This window comes from Bos indicus x Bos taurus, chromosome 6 (assembly GCF_003369695.1).
Source record: "Bos indicus x Bos taurus breed Angus x Brahman F1 hybrid chromosome 6, Bos_hybrid_MaternalHap_v2.0, whole genome shotgun sequence".
NCBI classification, from domain to species: Eukaryota; Metazoa; Chordata; class Mammalia; order Artiodactyla; family Bovidae; genus Bos; species Bos indicus x Bos taurus.
The window spans coordinates 77,766,324-77,793,549 of record NC_040081.1 but is presented as its reverse complement, the minus strand read 5'-3'; the positions used below and the strand labels follow the sequence as shown (position 1 = coordinate 77,793,549).

Genomic DNA, 27,226 nt, shown 5'->3' with positions numbered 1-27,226 from the left:
TTCCAGGCAAGAGTATTGGAGTGGGGTGCCATCACCTTCTCCGACTGTCCCACTACCACCAAGTAAAGACAGGCAAACCCCAAAATTATTCATATAAATAAGAATTTTCTACAGCATCACTCTCATTATTTGTATCTTATGCTTGTGAAACTACAGATCTAATGACATAAAGCATGAGAGAATTCTTAAGAAAAACTGATGTGAGTCTTCTGGATTTGTGGGTAATGTGAAGAGAAAGACTATACATACTTCTCTTGGGAAATTCAGAGGAGAGGATGATGCCAGCCTTGGTAACATTTAGTGACAAGGCAAAGGGAGAGGATGGTACAGTAAGCAGGCAGCCATATGCCTTAGTTCTTCTGGGCAGTAAATGAGCATAGTAACATATGCCATATGTTATGGGACATTTGATGGGATGCTGAATAGGGTATTTCCTATCAACTTGAAAAATTTAACTAAACTTGGCATTTTATAAGTTAGAAGGCATAAGTTCCCTTGGACCACAAGGATACCACTGTGGGTAAGTGGCTTGATCTGGAGTTGTGGACTAGGGGACAGAGTGACTGGGGGACAAAACTAATAAAAGGGTGAAAGAGACCAGCACAAACGATTATCTATTGTGTAAGAGCCTACATAAACCTATGCAGGCCTGATATGTCAGAGTGTATTGAGAATCAGTTTATACCAGTATCCAACCAATGAAAATATCTACTCTATTTCTCTGTTACATCTAAACCTTACCTTGGCAGTGAGAGAGTCAATTCGTTGGTTTGTTTGTTTGAATTTATTTATTTTAATGAAACAAAGATGAATGTTTTAATGATAAAAGGTAAAATTCACAAAGACAGACATCATAAACCCTTAGACACCTAACAACAAAAGCAAAAAAAAAAACAAAAAAAAAAAAACCAGAAGAAATAGTCCACAGATTTGGTGTGAGGAAAGGGAGAGGAAAAACTTTAAAAAAAATTAATATTAAATAAGACCATTTTTATAGTTGACAGTGACTATATAGCCGCATGATCTGCCACAGACATTGCCATCAGGTCAGGAAAAAGAGCCTATATTAAAACACAGAAAAGGGGAAAGAACAAAGCTGTTCTTTTATTGTACTTTACTAAGCTAAACTATTTTTATAAAACTAGCTCTTCTGTGTGGTAAAGAATTTGACCTTGCCCCCAAAGAGGTTGGCCTTTGTCCTATGCTTGTGACAGGTGTTTTATGTCTTTGTTCAAAGATGGGGTCTTTGACCACACTGGACCTTACTGTGGTGCTGGTCCTGGCTAGAAAACCAACCATGTGATTTGGAGTAGGGGTTTTGTGCTTGCTTCAACAGCACATATATCAAGAATGGAATGATAGGTGGGAGCTTTGGAATTTCATGGTATCAGTTGACCCAGCATTATCAGTTAAATGTTTTTGTTCTTCCAAAATTAATATTTTGAACCCCTAAACTGCAACTTGATGGTATCTAGAGATGGGGCCTTGGGGGGGAAATTTTGGTTAGATGAGTTCATGAGGGTGGGGCCCTGGGCTAATGAGACTGGTGCTCTTATAAGAGACATCAGGTAGCTCTTTCTCTGTGAGCCCGGAGCAAGATGGTGATTAAAAGTTGGGAAAAGAAGCCTCAAAATGATATCTACCTTACCAAGACATTGTATCTTGGACATCCCAGCCTCCCAGAACTAGAATAAATAAATTTCTGTTGTTTAAGTTATCCCGTCTGTGGTATTTTGTTATGGCAGTCCAAGCAGAATAATCTACCTGGTGGCTGAGTTAACCACATGGGCAATCAATCAATTATATACCCATGTAACAAAGCCTCAGTAAAAACTCTGGACACTGAAACTCAGGTGAACTCTGTTTGACAATATTTCAGGTGTACTGTCGCCATCAATGCATGGAGTGTAGATCTTCCAGAAGTCAACAGAAGTTTCATATCTGGAACCCTCGCAGACTCTGCCCTATGCATCTCTTACCTTGGCTGTTATTTTCATATATTGTCTTTCCCTGTAGTCATCTGAAATCGTGAGTATACTGGCTTTCAGCAAGTGCTATGAGTTCTTCTAGCTAATTGCTCAAATTTAGACTGATTATGGTAACCTCCAAAACTTGCAGTTGATATCAGAAGTCTTGGGAAGAATTGGTAGTCCAGAAGTATGTATCCTCAAACTTCACAATATGGATAACTTGTATAATTTTACCATATTTATGAGAATAAATGTTTTTTGAGTCTAACTAAATTCATATATAGTCATGTTGCTCATACAACTGATCAAATTAATTAGCATTAATATAATTAATAACATATTCTTTCCAATTTGTAAAAGTTGCCATTGCCTTCTCCGAATATAAAAAGTAAAAAGTAAAGAACAAAATACATGTAATTTTAGAAAAATTTAAGAAATAAAATGGAATATAAAAAAACTCAGCCATTAAAAAGAATACATTTGAATCAGTTCTAATGAGGTGGATGAAACTGGAGCCTATTATACAGAGTGAAGTAAACCAGAAAGAAAAACACCAATACAGTATACTAACGCATATATATGGAATTTAGAAAGATGGTAACAATAACCCTGTATACGAGACAGCAAAAGAGACACTGATGTATAGAACAGTCTCTGTGGGAGAGGGAAAGGGTGGGATGATTTGGGAGAATGGCATTGAAATATGTATAATATCATATATGAAACGAGTCACCAGTCCAGGTTCGATGCACGATACTGGATGCTTGGGGCTGGTGCACTGGGACGACCCAGAGGGATGGTATGGGGAGGGAGGTGGGAGGAGGGTTCAGGATGGGGAACACATGTATACCTGTGGCAGATTCATTTTGATATATGGCAAAACCAATACAATATTGTAAAGTTAAATAAAATAAAATTTTTAAAAAAGAAATTAAAAGGATTACTAATTATATCAACCAGATATATGCAATATGATTTTATTAACATTTTAGTGTATTAACATATGTTCTGAGTCATATAACCTAATATTAACATATTGTTCTGCAGAAAGGTTGTAACTACTTTCCAAGCACAGCTGAATTTCTAGACTCCAAACAATGTCATCCTTTCCTAGTCTCTTTTTATTTGTTTACCTGCTATGCTCTTCTTTCTTCTATATGTACACTTTATTCTCAGAGTGGCAAGATAACTGCAGTAACTGAAACATCATATATTCTTGGGTTCAAGTTCAGTGGAAAAGCTTGTTTACAGGCAGACCCCAGAAACAGTCTAGGAATTGAATGGATGGTCTTAGGACATGTGCCCAGCCCTGAACTATTGACTGGCTTGAGCTTAGACTACGTGGTTCAACACTGGGGTAGGGGGTGTGGAAGAGATTCCTCAAATGAACTTCATGGAGTGATGTCAGAAGAGAAGAAAAAAACTGCTAGAGGGTTTGAGGAAAAACAAATGGTAGTCACAATATACTTAAAGGCTATTGGTATTTCTCTGTGAGTTATTTCCAAGTTATGTCCTGAAGTATTAAAATTTTCTTGTGGATTTTTTTTTTAAAGAATAAGAGCTTAAGGTTCTAGACTATATTTATGTCAAATTTCTTAATCATATCTTTTCTTTCTAGTTTGTCATTACATTTGATTTGATGAACATTTGTGTACAGAAATGTTTCTAATTTCTTTTGTTTTGTGCTTTTAAAAGTCCTCCATGTAATACAATCAAAAAATTATCCACATATTTATATTTGTATTGTTTATTGTTTTGCTTTCATTTTGTTTTATATTTCTTGAATAGTAATATTATAGTATTTGTTCATTGTCCTCCAGAGGGCATACAAAGAAAAATACATTGGCATGCCAAAAGAGTACTTCATATTTTTCTGAAATTTGTCTGCTTGATTTTCTCTGTTAGAAAATTCAGACAACTGTGTAAACTGTTCACATCCTTTAATGAAAAATTAAAGAATTCTGTCACACTTGAGAAACCCATGAGTCATGCTTCTCCCCTGTTTGCAAAGGCTAGCCATCTATAGAGCTTTGCAACCACAGATCTTACCAATTCCTGTCATAACAGGAGATGAATTCCTAATGGTTATGTAGTATGTGTTGTGGTCATGTTGGATATGATCTGACAGTCTAAGATCATTCCTCAGGAGGGAGAAGAAATAATCCATTGGATAAAGATTTTTCTCTCATGTCCTAGTTATGAAATCTTTTACTCTACCTTTTGGTTTGAATTTACTAATAATTCAGCACCTTAAAACATTCTGGCATCACATCAGGAAATGACCCTGAAAATAGACAGGAGCTGAGTAGGAAAATTCTGCCTCACTGTGTCTAACAAGACCATCGCCTCTGATACCTCCTAAAGAGCAGAAGGAAACCGTCAAGGTATCTTAGCTGAAAGATTCCCAGGGCCTCACCAAAACACCCTGGTTTCCTAAATAACTAGCCTTTCTGACTAATTTGTAGTCATATGTTTCCTATCTTATTCTTGATTTGTGAGACTTGTGAGGATCAGTTTCATCCAATTCTATGGGAGGGTTGGAGAAATGAATCCCATGCAATGGTTAAACAATAAGGAACATTAAAAAAAAAAGTAGATGTGCAACAGGGGCCTAATTGAAGGGCAAAATCTGTGAGTGCACCATGATCTCCAGCTTGTCAATTCTTTTCGTGCAAAAATGAAGACAAAATGAAAAATGAAAAAATGCAGACCTTAGACAAATTGAGAAAGGATCCTAAAGTCTGACAAGTAACCTCACAACCAAGAATCTATATATGACAGGTACCAGGAACACCTCTCTCTCTAATTTCACCATAACATTCACATTCAAACAAGCATTAAATACTGTGAGATTTACCTCTAACCATTTCTCCACTTTAACCTGTCACAATCACCAGTTTAGAATGAAGTTCAAATGTTTTACTGTAATAAGTTCTACCCTGCCCCACCCAATTTACCTCCAGTCTTCCCTTTTGCCTTTTTCCATTGCAGTATGAGCCAAATAACGATCTTCCTAAACACCACTCCTAAAATACCACTTTACTTCAGGAATTCCTCTTTGACCTTTATATAAAATCTAAACTTCTTATAATCACTCTCAAGGCCCTTGGGATCTTGTGAACCTATCCAGCCTTCTTTCTTCCATTCTCCTGTCATACTCAATGCTTCAGCATCCTGAAATTCACTCAGAACTTTACACACAACACCCTCTCTTATCCTCCAAGTCTCTGCTTTAGGCTTTTCTTTTTCCTTTGAAAACTGCATTCTCCATGCATCCATTGGTCCTATCCTCTCCTGCTCTTCATTAGTCTAAGGAGTGTTGATTCTTGAAGTCTCCTCATACAGAACATTTTCTAGAGGAACCAAATTCTGACCCTTCAAATCAGCAATAGTTGCCTCTCCTACACGCTTCTATCACACCCTGAATGTCTAACATTTTCTAGCATGTCACTATGGATTATAATTTCTGTATTATGTTTTGATTTTTTTTCTATTTCCCATACTAACAAACTTCTTGGGCAGAGACTGTGGATTCCATGTTTATCAACACACAATAGATACACACTAAATTTTAAATCATTATTCACATCCTTGAACAACATAAAACTCACTCTGTGTTTGGGAAAAGAATGGTTTCATCTTGAACTTGTGTCAGTGAAACAGCTGATGGTAATGTCCTCCATTTTAGCCTAGGGAAAGCTGCTTAAAGTGTTCTGCAAGAGACAGCTATAAGAGATCTATAGATAGCAATTATTAATAATAAAGGAGCATACAACAGTCAAGTTGCTAAAAGAAAGAAAAAATAAAAATCTAGGGGAAGAGAAGGGCTCAAAACTAATGTTGAATCATCAGAGTGATGAAGAGAGAAAGGAGTTGGGAATTTCACCCAATTTCTTTCCCTGGAGAGTGGAGCAAATCCAGTTGGCAGGGACAGAGGTATGATGCAATGGCAGAAGAGATAAAATAGCAATGACACAGGAAAAGGTGAAGGCGGATATCTCTGCAGATCAAGGTATCAAGAGTGAGAACCAGGGGAGAAGTGGAAAGAAGGTTTAAAAATGCATAGAATACAGAGGTGCCTTCTTAAGATCATGTGAGGAGGAGTGGGAAGGGCTTTGGAGTGTTCCTGGTTTCTAATCATTCCACTAGGTGATGCTCAGAGACAATTTTTAACTTTATTGTTTTGGCAACCACAGTCTTTGAATAATATCACACAACAGTGTGGCTTTCAAGGGATGCAAATGATGACTATGTGTATAAATACAAAATCACTGTATTACATAATAATCTGTTACTTTTTATTGAGCCTTCACTTAGAGCCAGGCAAGAGGTAAACTAATAAGTATGTATCATGCCACTTCTGGTAGGCTGAATAAAGACTCCTACATCTAGGACCTGTGAATGTCTTCTAATATGACCAAAGGGACTTTATAGATGTGATTAAATATCTTGAGGTGGAAAGATTATTCTAGATTATCTATGTGGTTCTAAATATAATCACAAGGAATGTAGATGGCTACTAGAAGTTGAAAAACAGAAAAAAAAAAAATCTCCTAAGAGCCTCCAGAGAAACCTGCCAACACCTTGATTTTAACCAAATGAAACTTGTTTAGGACTTCTGAGTCTAGAACTGTAAGAAAATACATTTGTATTGCTTTCGGCCACTAAGTTGTAGTAATACAACTACAACAGGGAACTAATATACTACTAAGTCCTCACAACTACTCAATGTACCAACTATGATTGGAAGTACAGTTCAGTTGTCTGCATCCAGTCCTGGAAGTCTGATTCCATGGGAAAACTGACTGACGTGCTCAGTACATACCTATGATCAATTCAGGTTGCTCAGTAGCAAAGAATCTACCTGCCCATGTAGAAGATGCAGGAGACGTGGGTTCAATCCCTGGGTCAGGGAGATCCCCCGAAGGGGGAAATGGCAACCCACTCCAGTGTTCTTGTCTGGAAATCTCATGGACAGAGGAGCCTGGCAGGCTATAGTCCATGGGTCACAGAGAGTTAGACATGATTTAGTGGCTGAGCAAGACATGGATACAATCATATTTGTGTGTTTGATTAATCAATATCAAACATTCAAAACTGAAAAGGTATATTTTTGGAAAGTTGGAAAATATTTTTCAGCTTCAGTTTCCTGATTGTTTCCCATAATAGAATAATTATTTCTTCTAATAAAGATTTTGAAAAACTCTCATTAGTCATATTATTAACTATTGCAATCATGTTATTATTATATTCACACACATAATATGCTTAGCTGTAATTAATGTAGGATTCCATTCCAGAGGAAAAAAGGTATAAAGTTCATAATATGCATAGTTGACTATTAAAGATTTGAACCTACAAGTTAGCAGACATGAATTTCAGCCACACACTTTCTCCTTAGAGTACAACCTTGAATAAGCAATTTAACCTCTCTTGATTCTCTTATCTATAAAATGTGGAGTTTGCCCTATCAGCCAACTTACTTCTCTAAGATTCTAGGAGTCTGTGATTCAATTTGTTCCTTAAGCTTGTGGATGACACTGGACTTTTCCAGATAGAAAGTTATATTTTGCTGGTTCTGAATACACTGCTCAAAGCTTGATTCTAAACAGAAATCCATCCATTTGGCCTATTCACAACTGCTTTGCATTGTTGGGAACTTTGATTTTGTAGCAGACTCAGACTGAGGCAATTTTAGTGCCATTACCTGCTAAGGCAAAATCTGGAGAAGCATTTACTGAGCATGCAGTATTTGTCAAATACTTCTGCATATTATTTCTTTAATCCTCACCAAAAAACTTTCAAAATAAGTGTATCATACTAATTTAATAGGTGAAGAATTTGTAAGAGACATACATAACAAGAATTTTTAAGTGGTAAAATATCCTGATCCCAAATCCATGCCTTTTCCACAATTCCATACTATATAAAAATAGCTTCTACATGTTGAGTGCTGCAGGCGATTCTTTTTTCTAAAAATGGTCACACAATGTATGTAACCCATCCCACATGTTCATACTATGTGACTGAAAATCTTCCCATCAAGAGGTATTGTTCCATTTTGTCTGGGCAAGGACTTGTAAGTGCTCTAACAAATGGAGTATGGTAGAATAATCTTACTGAGTTCGCTCTCTCAGGACACTCATTCTAGCAACCCAGACATCATGCCATGTGTGTGTTATGCTTTTCCAGCAAGAATACTGGCATGGGTTACCATGACCTCCTCCAGGGGAACTTCCCAACTCAGGGATTGAACCCACATTTCTTACCTCTTCTGCACTGGCAGGTAGGTTCATTACCATCTGGGAAGCCCAACATGAAGGAGATGTTCATGGGAAGAGATAATTGCTAAGGTGAAAGACAGAAAAGCATTTAAAAAACCATCCCCACTGTGACGTGGCTGAATTCTGGAGCCACAGAACACATGGACGACTGTACACCATTAAGTTTTGGGGTGATTTGTTAAGAAGCCTTCAGTTCAGTTCAGTTGCTCAGTCATGTCCGACTCTTTGCGACCCCATGAATCGCAGCACGCCAGGCCTCCCTGTCCATCACCATCTCCCGGAGTTCACTCAAACTCATGTCCATCGAGTCGGTGATGCCATCCAGCCATCTCATCCTCTGTCATCCCCTTTTCCTCCTGCCCCCAATCCTTCCCAGCATCAGAGTCTTTTCCAATGAGTCAACTCTTCGCATGAGGTGGCCAAAGTACTGGAGTTTCAGCTTTAGCATCATTCCTTTCAAAGAACACCCAGGGCTGATCTCCTTTAGAATGGACTGGTTGGATCTCCTTGCAGTCCAAGGGACTCTCAAGAGTCTTCTCCAACACCACAGTTCAAAAGCATCAATTCTTCGTCGCTCAGCTTTCTTCACAGTCCAACTGTCGCATCCATACATGACCACTGGAAAAACTATAGCCTTGACTAGACGGACCTTTATTGGCAAAGTAATGTCTCTGCTTTTCAATATGCTATCTAGGTTGGTCATAACTTTAGAAAGTGGAATAAGTATATGTCATATACGTCCGTGTGTGCTACGTCACTTCAGTTGTGTCTGACTCTTTGCAACTATGGACTATAGACCACCAGGATCCTCTGTCCATGGGATTCTCCAGGCAAGAAAACTGAAGTTGGTTGCCATGCCCTCCTCCTGGGGATCTTCCTGATGCAGGGACTGAACCTGTATCTCTTATGTCTCCTGCATTGTCAGGAGGGTTCTTTACTCCTAATATCTCCTGGGAAGCCCATGTCATATACATAGCACCTTAACATTTTCTCATTTTACAGAACAGGAAACAGGCTCAAATAGATTATATGACTCATTCTGATCCATACTCTTAGTATATAAAGAGACTAGGATTAAAACTCAGGCTGTTGTTTGGGGGCTTTTTGTTTGCTTGTTTTTCCAAACCCATGGGCCGTTCACTTTACTGCATTATGTCTTAAAAGTATCCCAGTCTGGAAGTAGGTAAAATTTTTGGATACTTACAAGCCTACAGAATAAACATTTTAATATGACATTAAATTTATAATATTTGGTAAGTCACAGACCATTCTATATATGTAACCTAACTTGTCAACAAACCAAAATCTTTTAGGAGACCTCATTATTTGTAGGTCACTTATATCTTGTACCATATTATCAATTTCATTGGCTTTAAGGTATAGTCTTATCTTGTCATTTTACATTGGAAAATATAAGGGCATTTTCCATTGAGAGATGTAGCTTTCACAAGAAATACAGCAATGAATACATTAATGTATAATGTAGTAACATTATACTACTTCAAGTACCCTGAATAATTTGAATACATTAAAACTGATTTCATATAAGCCCTTAGAAGCAGATGTAGTTGCCTGCCTATCTAAAAATCATTCCATCTTTATCCTTGTTCTTAGAGATATGATGTTGTTTGATATCTACCACCCCTCTTCCAGGCTAGTGACAGACTATTTTTTTAAAGTAAGATAAGTTTTGCTAAAGTTTTTTGTCTGTTAGGAAAAAATATCATAAAAAGAGATTATGAACAACTGATTTAGAGGAGGGAGTTCTAAAATAATATTATAGACAGCTCTTTCTTTTAAAATTAAGTCGCTGAAACACTAGGTCAGCCCTCAAAGAATGCTTTGTTCTGATTGCTTATTTCAGATGTTCCACTATATCTTTTGCATTTCTTCTCTGAAGCCAGTCAATTTTTCAATTTTTTAACTCTCTGTGGAAATAGGTCAATAATTTCACTGTGAGATTAAATACTGATCTCCCTTTCTTTAAATATGAGACAATATACATGCTGGTACATTGTATAAATCTTTGCTATGCCTTCTCAACTATAATACAGTTGTGTTGTTTCATTCTATTTGTTTTAAGAGTAGAAAGTTCCCCTTAGAGTAAATCAAGAGTTTTGATTGGTGCAATAGATATTTGAAACTAGTTTTAAGGTGCTGTGCCTTTTAGTGGTAATTTAACAAATTCAAATGTTATCTAACTTCCTGAGAAATGTTTGTCACTGATAGAATCTGGCTCACAGTGAATGAAATGTAAGGCGTCTTTAAACTAAACATATGTTTCTAATAATACTCTTGTGTATGCAGTGTAATTCTTTCAATGTAGATGAGGTACTCTGGTGACATCATCCTTTAAATTTTCTTTAGGTAAACCAGATGGTTGAATGTGAATGCAGTAATAAGGCTGTTAAACTGTCCAGAGAGGATAGTTTAATCATCTTTAAGAATGTAACTAATAACCAACATGTGTATTTTTAAATGGGTATTTATATTGGAAAAAAAATGATATCCTCAAATCTGTTCAGATGATGTTCAGTTAAACTAAATGATAAAAGTTGTAGGTTTTCCTTAAAAAAGGGGGGGGGGAGGGGAAACAATATCCTGAAAACTAAAATTAAGATATAAAAATGGAAAGGACAAACAAAACTTCAACTTCTTTGTCCACTCTTGAAACCTTAGAGCTAGAGATTTGACAAATAAATCTTGTCTTTGTGATTTTCTTATGCATTCCATGTACATAATGTCATGGGAAGAGATTAGCTTCTTACAGTGATATAATGAGTCTAACTCAGGTTGGAGCCAGAGGAATCAAAGTACACTGAGTTGATCCAAAGAAGAAAAAATGTAAAAATAAATTTAAAATTTGAGATTTGAGATTTTTATCAGTGCAATTTCATTGTAATTAATAGTTTGCCATGAATCCTACCTAGTGAGATTCCTCCCACTCTGAAACTATCGATACACTAGGGGAAAAAAAAAGTTGGGCGGAAGGAAATATTTGAAGTTAGCAGAGATGTAGTAAAGAAGGTACACCATTTCCCAATGGTAAGAGGAAATGTACAGCATTTTAATTAAACATTCAAAGTTAAAAAAAGTTTGAATTGATAGTTCCAAAGAATGGGCTAGATTTTACTTTTGTGAGGGTGTCACAAATTTCTATGTGATCTTACATAAGCTTAGAGCCCCTTATTGCCAAATTCAGACTTAAATTGAAGAAAGTAGGGAAAACCACCAGACCATTCAGGTATGACCTAAATCATATCACTTATGATTATACAGTGGAAGTAAGAAATAGATTTAAGGGACTAGATCTGATAGATTGCCTGATGAACTATGGACAAAGGTTCGTGACATTATACAGGAGACAGGGCTCAAGACCATCCCCATGGAAAAGAAATGCAAAAAAGCAAAATGGCTGTCTGGGGAGGCCTTACAAATAGCTGTGAAATGAAGAGAAGCAAAAAGCAAAGGAAAAAAGGAAAGATATAAGCATCTGAATGCAGAGTTCCAAAGAATAGCAAGAAGAGTTAAGAAAGCCTTCCTCAGTGATCAATGCAAAGAAATAGAGGAAAACAACAGAATGGGAAAGACTAGAGATCTCTTCAAGAAAATTAGAAATACCAAAGGAACATTTCATGCAAAGATGGGCTCGATAAAGGACAGAAATGGCATGGACCTAACAGAAGCAGAGGATATTAAGAAGAGGTAGCAAGAATACACAGAAGAACTGTACAAAAAAATCTTCATGACCAAGATAATCACAATGGTATGATCACTCACCTAGAGCCTGACATCCTGGAATGTGAAGTCAAATGGGCCTTAGAAAGCATCACTATGAACAAAGCTAGTGGAGGTGATGGAATTCCAGTGGAGCTATTTCAAATCCTGAAAGATGATGCTGTGAAAGTGCTGCATTCAATGTGCCAGCAAATTTGGAAAACTCAGCAGTGGCCTCAGGACTGGAAAAGGTCAGTTTTCATTCCAATCCCAAAGAGAGGCAATGCCAAAGAATGCTCAAACTGCTGCACAATTGCACTCATCTCACATGGTAGTAAAGTAATGCTCAAAATTCTCCAAGCCAGGCTTCAGTAATACGTGAATTGTGAACTTCCAGATGTTCAAGAGGGTTCAAGGCAGAGGAACCAGAGATCAAATTGTCAACATCCGCTGGATCATGGAAAAAGCAAGAGAGTTCCAGAAAAACATCTATTTCTGCTTTATCTATGCCAAAGCCTTTGACTGTGTGGATCACAATAAACTGTGGAAAATTCTGAAAGAGACGGGAATACCAGACCACCTGACCTGCCTCTTGAGAAACCTATATGCAGGTCAGGAAGCAACAGTTAGACCTGGACATGGAACAACAGACTGGTTCCAAATAAGAAAAGGAGTACGTCAAGGCTGTATATTGTCACCCTGCTTATTTAACTTCTATGCAGAGTACATCATGAGAAACGCTGGGCTGGAAGAAACACAAGCTGGAATCAAGTTTGCCAGGAGAAATATCAATAACCTCAGATATGCAGATGATGCCACCCTTATGGCAGAAAGTGAAGAGGAACTAAAAAGCCTCTTGATGAAAGTGAAAGAGGAGAGGAAAAAGTTGGCTTAAAGTTCAACATTCAGAAAACGAAGATCATGGCATCCAGTCCCATCACTTCATGGGAAATAGATGGGGAAACAGTGGAAACAGTGTCAGACTTTATTTTGGGGGGCTCCAAAATCACTGCGGATGGTGACTGCAGACATGAAATTAAAAGACGCTTACTCCTTGGAAGGAAAGTTATGACCAACCTAGATAGCATATTGAAAAGCAGAGACATTACTTTGCCAACAAAGGTCCATCTAGTCAAGTCTATGGTTTTTCCAGTGGTCATGTATGGATGCGAGAGTTGGACTGTGAAGAAAGTTGAGTGCTGAAGAATTGATGCTTTTGAACTGAGGTGCTGAAGAAGACTCCTGAGAGTCCCTTGGATTGCAAGGAGATCCAACCCATCCACTCCAAAAGAGATCAGCTCTGGGTGTTCTTTGGAAGGAATGATGCTAAAGCTGAAACTCCAGTACTTGGCCACCTCATGCGAAGAGTGACTCATTGGAAAAGACTCTGATGCTGGGAAGGATTGGGAGCAGGAGGAGAAGGGGACAACAGAGAATGAGATGGCTGGATGGCATCACTGACTCGATGGACGTGATTTTGATTGAACCCTGGGAGTTGGTGATGGACAGGGAGGCCTGGCGTGCTGCGATTCATGAGGTTGCAAAGAGTCGGACACGACTGAGTGACTGAACTGAACTGACTGAAGTTTAAAATGATAATATATTTAAAGTGGATAATCTATGCTTAGATTTTAAAAACTCACCAGAATGTTAGAATGCAATTATTTACCAGCACTAAAGATGTCTTCAATTCCAAGGTAATATTAAAGTTTTGTGCTATTTCTCTGTATTACCTTGAAAAAAAGTAAAACTCAAATTACCTTGATCATAGAAGGGGAAATGATGTTCATGAGGATATGGTGCTGCAAGAAAGAAGTACAAGTCTCTTGGCAATTTCTGTGCTTCTATTGTGTTTGCTGAAAGCATGTATTCTGTCTATTTATTGTCTTATTCACAAGAGGGGAAAAGTCTGATATGTCCACTCTGGGATTATACAGTTTTCCCATTAATGGTGTGAGTTAGTCTAATATAGAGATGGATTATTAGTAAGCTTATTTAGCTTTACATCTAAATTTACCTTTTCCAGTTACTCATGAGACAAATGAGTGTGACATTTTGCTTTTTGTCTGACCTTAAGTCTCTCTCTCCACTGGTTCCAAACTTGAAAAAAAGAATAAACTGCGAAAAATGAAAATTCAGTGTGTTTGAATGTGAGATACATTCTACCTGAATTTTTCATCCTAGGAAATACATGAGAAATAACAATATTGAATCAGAAAAATATTTCACCTAAATAGTAAAAGGATATTTGCAAAGATAAACATTTCTGAGATCAATGATTGCCTTTATGATTATAGAAAAGTGTAAATTTACTACAAAACTTCTAACCTGGAGGTTCCAACTTCTAAAATGTTTCATGAATTATCTGTGGCAAATCTAATAATCAATCAGGAAGTAAGGAAGCTAGAGATTTATTTGTGTTTAAAATATATATATATATATATATATATATATATATATACATCAAACAATGCCTTCCATGTTGACTTTTCTCTGCTTACCTGTTTCTGATACAGTATATACAATGGTATATGATTACATGAAATCAACCGAAGTAAGAATCAAGTTGAAAACTGCAGTGGAGTTTATAACCAAATACAGGCAACACATACGATTATCAAAGTCCCATTCAAGAAGATGTATTGGCAATAAATTTCTAACCCAAACTAGCCACCGAGTAAAAAACAGTGTGAACAAAGAAGAAAGCTTTCTTTTGTTGGTGATTAGATAAGGTAAAAATGTTTACAAAAGGAACATGAAAAAACTTGCTGTCAAGAACCAAATGAAATAAAGTTAAGGTGAGCATATAAAGGTAAATAATTATAATAGGAACTAATTGTGGACTTTCCTAGTGGCCCAGTGGTTAAGAATTCACCCTGCAAGGCAGGGGACACAGGGTTGATCTTTGGTCTGGGAAGATTCTACATGCTGAGGGGCAACTAAGTCCATGTGCTATAGAGCCTACCCTCCACAGTAAGAGAAGCCACTACTATGAGACACCTGTGCTCCTCAACTAGAGAGTAGCCCCCACTCACTCCAACTAGAGAAATCCTGCTCACAGCAATGAAGACCCATTAGCCAAATAATAACCACAACAAATTTTTACTGACGTGTTGAGCTATTGTTGCCCAGCCCCAAGGCCGATGAAAGAGCTGGAAGACAGTGATAGAGATGTTGACAGCATGTGTGTGTGCTCAGTCTTGTCTTGACTCTTTGCAACCCCATGGACTATAGCCCACCAGGCTCTTCTGTCCTTGGGTTTCCCAGTCAAGAATACTGAAATGGGTTGCCATTTCTTTCTCCACGGGATCTTCCTGAAGCAGGGATCAAACCCATGTTTCCTGCATCTCCTGCATTGGCAGGTGGATTCCTTACTACTGAGACACCAGGGAAACCCTGGATGGCATACTAGACAGGGAATTTTACCTGTCCTCAGCAAAATATTCTGGAGTGATATCTTAGTATGGACAGCAAATAGACAGGATAGGCAGCCATCTTTGCTACTCTGAGCAGAAGGAGGCTATAATATGGCTCATCACAAGGACTTTCACTTTAATGAACTATCAGGTGAGCTGCATCTGCCCTAAGGATCAGAACAATCACTAGCTGGGGTTGAGGGCAAACATGTTCATGTCAGTAGGGTATACATGTAGTGTGGACTACTCGAGCGAGGGATATACAGAGAACAAGAACACAGCCATCTTGAGTGGCCTGACCAAACAGCATGCTAACTCTCTGCAAGGACATAATCATTGTCTCTTTCAAGTCTCATAATTCTATAGAAAAAAATTATAATGATTATTTCTACTCTACAAACAAGGATCCAAGGCTTAGGTAGCTGATGTAAGTAGCCCAAGACCATGAAACTAGCAAGAAGTTAAACCCAAATCCAAGTCAGTCCAGCTCCATATCCCAAGCCCAAGTTAAAATGTATAGCACTATAATAAAGAAAGAAAAGAAAGCCTAGATAAAAATAATTATATTTGTAAATGTTCAGTTAATGGCAGGTCACAATCTGAACACCACAAAATATAAACCAGAAAAATCTATATATATTATTTAGGAAGGTTTTAGTGTGTAATAAACATTAATGACACTCAGCCAATATTTTATTCCATAAGATGTGCTTACAGAAAAATTAAAGTATATGATAACCTAAGAGCTGATGATTTTCATGATCTTAAACATCTTCATCAAGGTTACCTGAATTAGTTGTTTCCATCTGAGTTGTCCAATCAGTTATTTTTCTTTTTTGAAAATTAATATGGTTGTGGTGGTTGTTTAGTTGCTAAGTCATGTCTGACTCTTGAGACCCCATGGATTGTAGCCCTCCAGGCTCCTCTGTCCTTGGGATTTTCCAGGCAAGAATACTGAAGTGGATTTCCATTCCCTTCTCTGGAAATTAATATAAATGAGTCGTATCTGTAAAATTTTAAAATATTAGAAATACATTGTCAATAGACACATTATGCCATCCTCCATGTATAAAACTGGAACTATTGACCTGAATTATTAGGATCTAAATCTTAAACTGATTTTTCCATTAATGAAAATGAATTTGCAGTGATTGACACACTGTCAAGATTACTTTTATAATTAAATATATATACATATATATTAAATATATGTATAGCAGTTGTTGGGGATTCTGCCAGAATGTTAAAAGGTTAACTTAGGAAGCTAAAAGAGTAAAAGATACTTGAATAAAATCAATTTTTATACACCTGGTCCTGACTTTTTACCAGATTAGAACCATGTTTTAATTTTTAATCTGCATTCAAATGACCTGAGGATCTTGTTAAATGCAAATCCAAATTTCTTAAGAGACACCGTGCAGCAGAGATTCTAAATTTCTGACAAGCTCCCTGGTAATACCAGCGCTATTATTCCACCAACCACGTTTTGAGTGGTAAGGAGTTAGGGAATGCAGCCTCCGATTAAATATAAGAGATACTACTGAATTGTTGTCCAGCAACTCTTTCCTCCAAATATTCCCTTTTCTCTCTAGCAACCCTGGTACAGTGGAAACCATCAAGATTCTCTTTGATTCACACCCCAGGAGTGAGCTCATAACTCAGCCAATCAGTTCCTTGTCAAATATTGAGAACTGAGACCCAGAGAGAGCCAATTTAGTCTTTCTCAATTACCTCATGACTTTACATAAATTCCAGAGCAAATGCTGGTGTCATTTTCTACCGAGAGGATGGGCAAGACAAAAACTGTCTTTCAATGAAGGAGAAAAATAAAGCATGATGTTCAGAGAAAGATAGACATAAGAGGCACCAAGGGATTAACTTAATGTATTCTTTAGTGTGTTCCCATTCTAATTTCTATCCCCGAGGCCCAAATACACAGCTGTCCTAACAAATTAGCTTTTTGCTCAAGCTGAGAAAGTTTCCGTTTCATACAACCTAAGGACTGCTAACTTTATACTCTGAGGTGTAATGTACTTTATCATTATACATCTAAAAGCACATGAGCTTGGGAGTCATAATCATAGTTGCCGCATTTATATGTAGTGCTGGAAGTCTGTGCTAAGTAGGCACAAGTATGTATATAGCAATATATATTACATGCACACTGTTGTAATGAATATTTGCATCAAATATATTATTTCAGTACATCTGCTGCTTTATATTTGGTTCTAAATAAATAAAGATAGCAATCATTAAACTTAAAGATGTGCAATGATAGAAAAATCTATTAAGTGATATATAAGACTGAATATTATATCTTTGTAAGCTAGGAAAACTGCTTTTAAAAAATGTGTGTTTCAGCTTTCAGAAGCTCAGTAGTTAATTACGACGATGAAAAATCTTACGTTAAATACATGTTGATTGCTAACAAAGGCACCAGAATGGAATTTTCCTTCAGATAAAGGTATTTTAAACTACTCTGGTGCTTAGATTATTATTCACAGTATCTATTCATATTTAACTGCTTAAAAGTTTAGCCTGATTAAGCAAAACATTTACAAATAAGCAATGCCATAAAAACATCTCCACATTTTGGACTCTAGCCAAATCAACTTTCTGTAAACATTCAATGATGAATTCTATAATTGAATAGCTAATAAACCCATCCAACCTTAATCTTAAACTGAATTCACACCTATATAGCAATCAGATCATTTCAGTAACACAGGTATTATAGAGCTGTAACAAACTGGGATCTGAAGGAAAGAACAAATGTCCTATTTCTCAAGTGTTTAGACTAACTGAAGTGCAAACTCAAAGCATGGTTGTTAATCCTAAACACAACCAATAACATTGTTTAAATAAATCAGCAAAATTAAATTTCCAGAGCCAATCTATAACATAGAATTGACTTTGTGAAGTAGTAACTCAGACTGCTCCCAAGGTGACTTTGAGGCCAAAAATTCATACTGTACAGCTAATATATTAAAATGTGTCATAAATTTACGGTAAAGATGATGGAGATTTCTAGTGCTACTAGGGATTTGAAAGAAACAAATGAAAATCTTCTCTAGAGGGGAAAAGCTTCATTTTAGGGCTCAGAATTCTCATGGATAATTTCCCCCTAAAACATAAGTAGTTCTAACGGAGTGTGGCTGAGAGTATTCTATAACTAATGTAAGATGCCAAACAAAAGATTCAAAAAGATTCAAAGTGTAGGGTTTACAGAATAAATTAAAGAAATCCATACAAAGAAATATTTTAATGAAACTTCAGACAGCAAGTAAAAAGATAAAAATATTACAATTAGAGGAAAAAGGTTCTTTTCAAAGGAATAAACACTAGATAGTTTACTTCTTAATAATAAAAATAGAAACCAGGAGATAGAGTTCTTTCAATTTTTCAAAAAAACAGATCACACCAAATATCACAGACAATCAAAAAGAGAAAATCCTCCAAAATCATTCTACTATTCATGGATATGCCGGATATTAAACCCAGAAAAATATATTATCAGAAAAGAAAATTCCAGAACTGTTTCACTCATTAATGTAGATGCAATATCGTAAATGAGAGAAGGCAATGGCACCCCACTCCAGTACTGTTGCCCGGAAAATCCCATGGATGGAGGAGCCTGGTAGGCTGTAGTCCATGGGGTCACTAAGAGTCAGACACGACTGAGCGACTTCACTTTCACTTTCCACTTTCATGCATTGGAGAAGGAAATGGCAACCCACTCCAGTGTTCTTGCCTGGAGAATCCCATGGATGGAGAAGCCTGGTAGGCTGCAGTCCATGGGGTCGCACAGAGTCGGACACGACTGAAGCGACTTAGCAGCAGCAGCGATATCCTAAATAGAATATTAGCAAATGGAATCCAAATGTATTTTTCAAATAATATCTGTTGGCCAAAAAGATATACCAGTTATGGGAGATTAGGTCAATATTTTCAGTCATACATTTAATTCAACACATTAACAGATTATAGGGGGGAAACGTGATCATCTATTTAGATTGAAAAAAGTGTTTAATAAAATCCAATACACATCATAATGAATATTATTAGTAAGCAAGAATTTATAGCAGAACATCCTGAATCTTATAAAGAGAACAGATCTAAGATAAATACCATCCTGAAATATTAGAATAGTTTCTTTATAATCAAGACTAAGACAAGTACACAAAGTACCAATACTTTTATGAAACATTGATTTGAAGTCTTAAGCAAGTGTAATAAGAAAAAGAATGAGACATCAAATGTAAAATAGGAAATATATTAACAGTAATAAACATTTTGAAAATACAATGAGATACCATAATTTACAATACTATATCAATAATCTTTTTAAATGTTTAAGACTGCTAACGGAAATTTTTAAAGCTTTATAAACAGGTGTTTGTTAACAGCTAAATATATGGAGTAATATATCATGTCTGTGGTCGAAAGACTGATATTTGGAAATAATATATCTCCTGATAAAGATTATATCCAGTACAATTCCAATGTACACCAAGGTTATTCATGAAACATAATCTGATCCTAAAACTTTATGTGGAGGACTGAAAGGCCAGTAAGAGCCAGAGAACAGAGTGAAAGGCACTGTCCAGAAAGTTATCAGTAATTATTATAGAGCTACAATAAGTGAGAAGTGTAAACTTGTACAAGGATAAACAAAATATTAATAACAACTGAAATAGAAAACTAAGAAACATAGCCACACATGTTGATACATGACAGAGGTTAAATTTCAGATTAGTTGGGAAAGGAAAATGTTTAGGGAAAAATGACTATCCATATGGAAAAAAGATAAAATTTGAATCGAATTCATTCCATGTATAAACATAGAATGCAAAAATTTAAGGACTTAAATGTCAAAAATGAAATGTTTTAAGTGTCTGGTAGAAGAACCTATTTTAAAAGATTTTAGATTTAGGGCCATGAAAATTTCTAAAAAATGTCTTTAGGGACTTCCCTAGCAGTCCAGTGGTTAACAATCTGCCGTCCAATGCTGGGTACAGGGGCTCCATCTCTGGTCGTGAGCTAACATTCCACATGCCTTGTGGAAACTAAGCCTGCCGTGCCTCAACTAGAGAGCCGCCAGCTGCAAACTATGGAGCCCGCTGCGCTGTGGGCCACAACGAGAGTCAAGCCAGCCAGCTGCAAGGAAGAGTCCACGGGGCTAAAAGGGAGAGCTCGGCTGCCATAACTAAGACCCAACAACACAGTGGAAACTAAATAAATACATGTATTTTTTTAAATAAATAAAATACCTCTAGAGAGGAAGATTGTCTGGCACGCCCACTCAGAGCTTGTCCAGAGCCCAGACCCTGCTTGTGGCTGAGACGTTGACCCCGCCCGGCCTCTGCCTTGAATCCCACTTCCCCTCCGCCCCGCCCCACCCCCACTGCGTGGAGGTATGCCAGGTGCAACAAGGTTCACAGCTCTGTGACCACGTTCCTGCTGCAGGTTTTGCAGTTTGAGGTAGATGCCCTAAACGGTTTAGTAGTCAAACCACACAGGCTACTCACACGGGAAGGGCCAAGAGCTAAACTCAGAAGAGCTCCAGGAGCTATAAGACGGGCTAAAGCTGAACAAGGTGAACCAGTATGACTACATGCTCCCAGTTACACGAAAGGCTTGTTCTTCCTGGCCATGGTGGTGGGCATCGTGCAGAGCTGAAGCAGCAGAACTCCAGGCTTGTGTGCACAAGAGACCCCGAGATGGGACACACGTGGAACGGAGAAGGTCCATGTGCCACCCTGGGGATCTCCCTGTTTACATAGAGAAGTCGTGCAAGTTGCAGACATCATCACCCCCAACTAGTCTGAGGCTGAGTTGCTGGGTGGGATAAAGCCAGGTAAAAGCCTTAGTGGTGATAGATATGCTGCACTCAGTGGGCACTGACAGGGTGATCATCACCAGCTCAGACCTGTGGTCCCCAACAATCTCAAGGTGGCCTGCAAGAAGACTCCATTGGCCATGCCCCATGTTCCACAGCTGACCATCAAAAAATGTGCAAAAGCCACTTTGGGGAAGGACTGAAACACAGCCTGGCCCAGTTGGAGCTGAGGATGATCCAGAGCAAGAAGGACATAGAGAACCCAGAAATCGTCATCCAGGCCAAGGTGCTGTGAGGGACGTGTGAACCCACCTCCTTAACGTCCGACTTTAGGTATCTCATTTTTGTCCATGTGAGAAATGTAACTTTGCCTTAGAGCTATGACTGAAACTTGATATATATTTATATATATCAGATCAGATCAGATCAGATCAGTCGCTCAGTCATGTCTGACTCTTTGCGACCCCATGAATAGCAGCACGCCAGGCCTCCCTGTCCATCACCAACTACCGGAGTTCACCCAGACTCACATCCATCGAGTCAGTGATGCCATCCAGCCATCTCATGCTCTGTCGTCCCCTTCTCCTCTTGCCCCCAATCCCTCCCAGCATCAGAGTCTTTTCCAATGAGTCAGCTCTTCGCATAAGGTGGCCAAAATACTGGAGTTTCAGCTTTAGCATCATTCCTTCCAAAGAAATCCCAGGGCTGATCTCCTTCAGAATGGACTGGTTGGATCTCCTTGCATTACAAGGGACTCTCAAGAGTCTTCTCCAACACCACAGTTCAAAAGCATCAATTCTTCGGCGCTCAGCCATCTTCACAGTCCAACTCTCACATCCATACATGACCACAGGAAAAACCATAGCCTTGACTAGACGAACCTTTGTTGGCAAAGTAATGTCTCTGCTTTTGAACATGCTATCTAGGTTGGTCATAACTTTGCTTCAAAGGAGTAAGCATCTTTTAATTTCATGGCTGCAGTCACCATCTGAACACAACATGCTTCCCCCACCTCCGCCCAGGGAAAACCAGCTCTGTGTTCATGTTTCTGGGGCTTCTTCCTTAAGGCCCTGGCTGGCTTGGAGTACGTGGTATATTCAAGTTCAACTAGAGTATGGGATCCGGAGTCAAGGGTTAGTGTTCATGTCCAGAAAAATGATGCTAAATATCTTTAATCTTGTTCTGCCCTCACCTGTGTTCCCACTTCAGAACTTTTTGCCTCTTCCGTTATGGCAGGTAGGACCCTGGGCGGAGGTGGGGGAAGCATGTTGTGTTCAGAGTCTCCACTTCTATTTACTGTGTGGACCAGTTCCTGTAAGCTCAGAAGCACAGATGTGCCAGTCACTTTGGCTGGGACCAGACCCCAAAAATCTGTACATCTCACGTGAGTAGGGTCCTGCCTTGTCAATCAGAGTGTCTCTAAGGGACACCCTGGGTGACAGACAGAGGCTGGTGCACTGCTGTCTGAGGGTGCCTGTGGGAAGACCAGTGCCTTGGACTCCTTTTAGAAAACACCCTATTTATGGTAGAACAGGTCAAGGTATGTTTGCCACCTACTGCTGGTGACAAATGTGTCGTGTCACCCTGTGGGTGTGCAGGTACAGAAGGCAGAGCAGGCTCCTGCCCTGATCTCCCACCTTGGTGTGTTTAACCCCACTGGCCAGTTATCTTGCTCCCTGGCCTCCACTGCCCCAGCAGTTTTGCATCGGGTATCAGCCAGGTACCAGGAAGCTTGAGGATTCTAGAAACCCACTGCAGCCCTGCCCCTCCCTACAAGGCGGAGCTTCACAGGAGCAGCCTGTCAGACTCCTTGGTTGCTGCGGCAGCAAAGGCGAGCATGCAGGCCCTAACACCAGTCCAGTCCTCCGCTGCTATGGTGACATCCCTGGCCCCGCTTTGCCCAGAATTCTGAGGACCCCCCAGTGTGGATGAGGCAGGGCTGCCCGTGCTCAACATCCACCCTGACTCTGGGGGTTGCTGAGGTGTGCATCTCCTGGGAGCCTGAGGCTGACGGGAGACAGAGAGGCTTCAAAAAGTGGGTCCCTGGGAATACAGGCTCTCCTAGAGCAGCCCTTGTCCCCGCCTCCAGACCCGCACCTATCTGTGGCTGTGCCCGGTCTCCCAGACGCTTACCTTCTCAGTACTGAGTTCTCTGCTTTGTTGAAAATGCCCCCAAATGAAGTCTGGCTGGTCTCCTCTGGACTCTGCAGCCTTTTCCATCTCCCCCACTCTGCTCCTGTTCTGAACATCCTAACTCTCAGAAGTTAGTGCCTGTAAGCAGAGTCAGAGGTCCTCTGGTCCCTGCAGGGGCCAGCGGGTCAGGGTATGTGTCCCTGTCATGTCCTTACAGGGTCCGCTGGCCCAGGAGGAAGAGGAAAGCCTGGTGGGGGACAGCCCTCAGCAGAACGGTCAAGGGACCAGCCACAGTCCCACAGGGCCTTGGGCCCCTACAGAGCCTTTAATGGAGAACACTGTCACTGCCAAGTAGAGCTGGGGCGATGGCCACACTGCCAGCCAGTGGGAAATCTAATTTTTCTTTTCTTTCCTGTTTTTTTTTTTTTTAAACCTCTGGACAGAAAGTTATTATTATAAATTATTTTAATAATTATTATTATAAATAAAATAATTATTTTAAGATGAGAGATATATTAGTCCTGAATTGTTAGCTTAATAATAACGTATAGAATTCAAACCTTCTCCTGAAGACCTTGAAGATAGATTACAAAATATGTTCCTTTTTTTTTTAACTAAACCAGTTTTGAATCATTGCCAAGTCCTGCAAAGGTAGCCAGGTTAGTCTGCACTGTTTTTGCAACATGTCAGTAGTGGTAAAAATGGAAAATAAACATAAAACCTTTAGAAAAAAAGAGTTGACCATAAATAAATAAAAAAACATAAATCTAACTACATCAAAACTGAGAACGTATTTATCAAAAGATGTTTTAAAGTAAATCAAAATGTTGCAAAGTGGGAGAAAATATTTGCAATATACTTAATGAAGTACTAAGATGTTACATATAAAAAGACTTTCACAAAGTAAAATATGAAAATATTTTAAATGATAAAATAAATGGTCAAAATGGATGGAAAATTTTCAAAAAAAAAATTCACATGACCAATAAAAATATTAGCAGTGGACATGGAAATGCAGGAAAAAGTTTGCAGTGAAATACTTTTATATATACTATGTGACAAAAATAAAATAAATAATAGACAGAAATACAGATTTTGTAAGAATCCAGGGGCTTATTTAATTTGGGATTCTCTAAGAAAAAGATATAAAGAATAACTAATAACAAATCTGGTATAAAATTTAATATTTATTTAGAATGAAAAATCATAACAAATTATGTTTTAAGAGCTGGCAAAAACCACAAGTGGGCTTCCCACCTGACGCTAGTGGTAAAACTTGCCTGCCAATGCAGGAGACTTAAGACAAGTGGGTTAGATCCCCTGGAGGAAGACATGGTAACTCACTCCAGTATTCTTCCCTGGAGAATCCCATGGACAGAAAGGCCTAATGGGCTGTTGTCTATAGGGTCACCGAGAGTCAGACACAAATGAAGTGACTTAGCACACACACATCACAAATACCATAAGCCAAAACAAACAAATGAACTTTAAAAGTCTCCTTTTGGACATATCTTTATATGTCCTAAACTTTTTGGCTGAATATTTTGTATTGCTTTTCTTTTCTTTTTTTTTTTAATTTTATTTTATTTTTAAACTTTACATAATTGTATTAGTTTTGCCAAACATCAAAATGAATCCATCACAGGTATACATAGAATAAAGATTTTGGGAAATTTTTAGTGAACAGAAAGAAAAACAATTCCAATTTTTTAAGCGTGATTGAAGTTTGTTTCTAATATTGGTAAAGTAGAAAAGTTTCAATTTTATGGCTTATCATTAGTAATATCATTTAGACTTTTTTTTTGGTGGTGGTTGTTAAAATTAGGAAAACCTGTTTGTTTTATATATGAGCTGTGAGGTTTCAGAGCCTTTAAAATCTTCTTGTAAAGGGGAATACATTAAAGAATTATGTATTCATTAATCAAATTACTTACAGACTCATTGTGTGGCATATTTTATGGTATATTCATCAATGTTAGTATTTTGGGTCACATCAGCAGGAAACCTTTCTTTTTTTAGCATGAGCCATACAGCTGCAACTTAAAAGACAAATGCATCAAATATACTAAGATGTGCTCCCACGTGTTGAGATGCATAAAACAAGGGTGGACACGCTAGTGTACTTATTTACAGCATGTTTATAGGTTTGTACCCTACTGAACACTGAATTCTGTTATGTAAGGTACTTTTTTAAAAAGTGTGTATTTATAACTGTACATGTAAATTATTGGATATGTACCAGACAGGACACAGCTTCTGTTTTGAGTAAGCACCAAGAAGGACGACATCTTATACTTAAAATTTGATTGGAAGATTTTTTTTTTAATAAGTAAGTTCCTACATTCATGTTTTGCCAAACATTTTTCTCCTCCACTTCACATATATCTTTGTTGCTAGGGACTGTAGGAAAGTTCATATGGCAGTGCAGCCTCAGGGCCATAAGTTCTGTGTGGTGAAGCCAGGTAAGACTATACCACATGTGGCTGGAGAACTCTTAGAAGGCATTCCCACACCAACAAGACAAACAAGAATTAAAAATCCAAGAAAGTAACTCTATAAACCACATAAACAAAATTCTCTACTCCCGAAATACTTATCTCCTTAGCTGAATTCCCCAAAGTTCCATGGCCATGCTACTGACATTGACCAGTTAGGGAAGTATGACTGCAGAAAAACTGAGTGGAAAAAAGTAACAATCAGTCAATTACAGTCAAAAAACCTTTTACTGAAAATTTAATCAAAACATAAGGTAAATGAATACATTGTTTAAGGACTTTCAAAGGGCTTTGTGACTGATAGGAGAAAGGTCTAGAATTGGAAAATAGATACTTGAAAAAAAAGAATTCTTAAAAAGTTATAATTCACCATATTCTTAAGAAAGAAAGTGGATGCAGTTGAATAAATAATACAAAATAGACTTTATGTCAAAAAGTATAGCTAGTTATTGAAGAGAATAAGTATAATTTTCCAGAAAAATATAATCTGATAGACAGAGTCCCTAAAAAACTATGGACGGAGGTTCATGACATTGTACAGGAGGCAGTTATCAAGTCGATCCCCAAGAAAAAGAAATGCAAAAAGGCAAAATGGTTGTCTGAGGAGGCCTTATAAATAGCTGTGAAATGAAGAGAAGTGAAAGGCAAAGGAGAAAAGGAAAGATATACCCATTTGAATGCAGAGTTCCAAAGAATAGCAAGGAAAGATAAGAAAGCCTTCCTCAATGATCAGTGCAAAGAAATAGAGGAAAACAACAGAATAGGAGAGGCTAGAGATGTTTTCAAGAAAATTAGAGATACCAAGGGAACATTTCAGGCAAAGATGGGCACAATAAAGTTCAGAAATGGTTTGGACCTAAAAGAAGCAGAAGATATTAAGAAGACGTGGCCAAGAATATACAGAAGAACTACACAAAAAAGATCTTCATGACCCAGATAACCATGATGGTGTGATCACTCACCTAAAGCCAGACATCCTGGAATGTGAAGTCAAGTGGGCCTTAGAAAGCATCACTACAAACAAAGCTAGTGGAGGTGATGGAATTCCAGTGGAGCTATTTCAAATCCTGAAAGACGATGCTGTGAAAGTGCTGCACTCAATATGCCAGCAAATTTGGAAAACTCAGCAGTGGTCACAGGACTGGAAAAGGCCAGTTTTCATTCCAATCCCAAAGAAAGGCAATGGCAAAGAATGCTCAAACTACTGCACAGTTGCACTCATCTCACACACAGGAAGCGCGGTCAAGAGGAGCTACCCCATGCCCAAGGTCAGGGGCATCAACTGAAAGTGCCAGGCTGCAATGGCACAGGAGTGGCTGAGAGGAGCTACCCCACGTCTGAGGGAGAGGCAGCAGCCAAGAGGAGCTACCCC

General features: G+C 38.3%; 1 pseudogene; it reads left to right on the top strand.

Moving 5' to 3' along the window:
• The window catches only part of LOC113894626, a 40,577-nt pseudogene extending 19,056 nt beyond the window's left edge, over window positions 1–21,521 (top strand).
• Window positions 21,522–27,226: the final 5,705 nt, after the last annotated feature.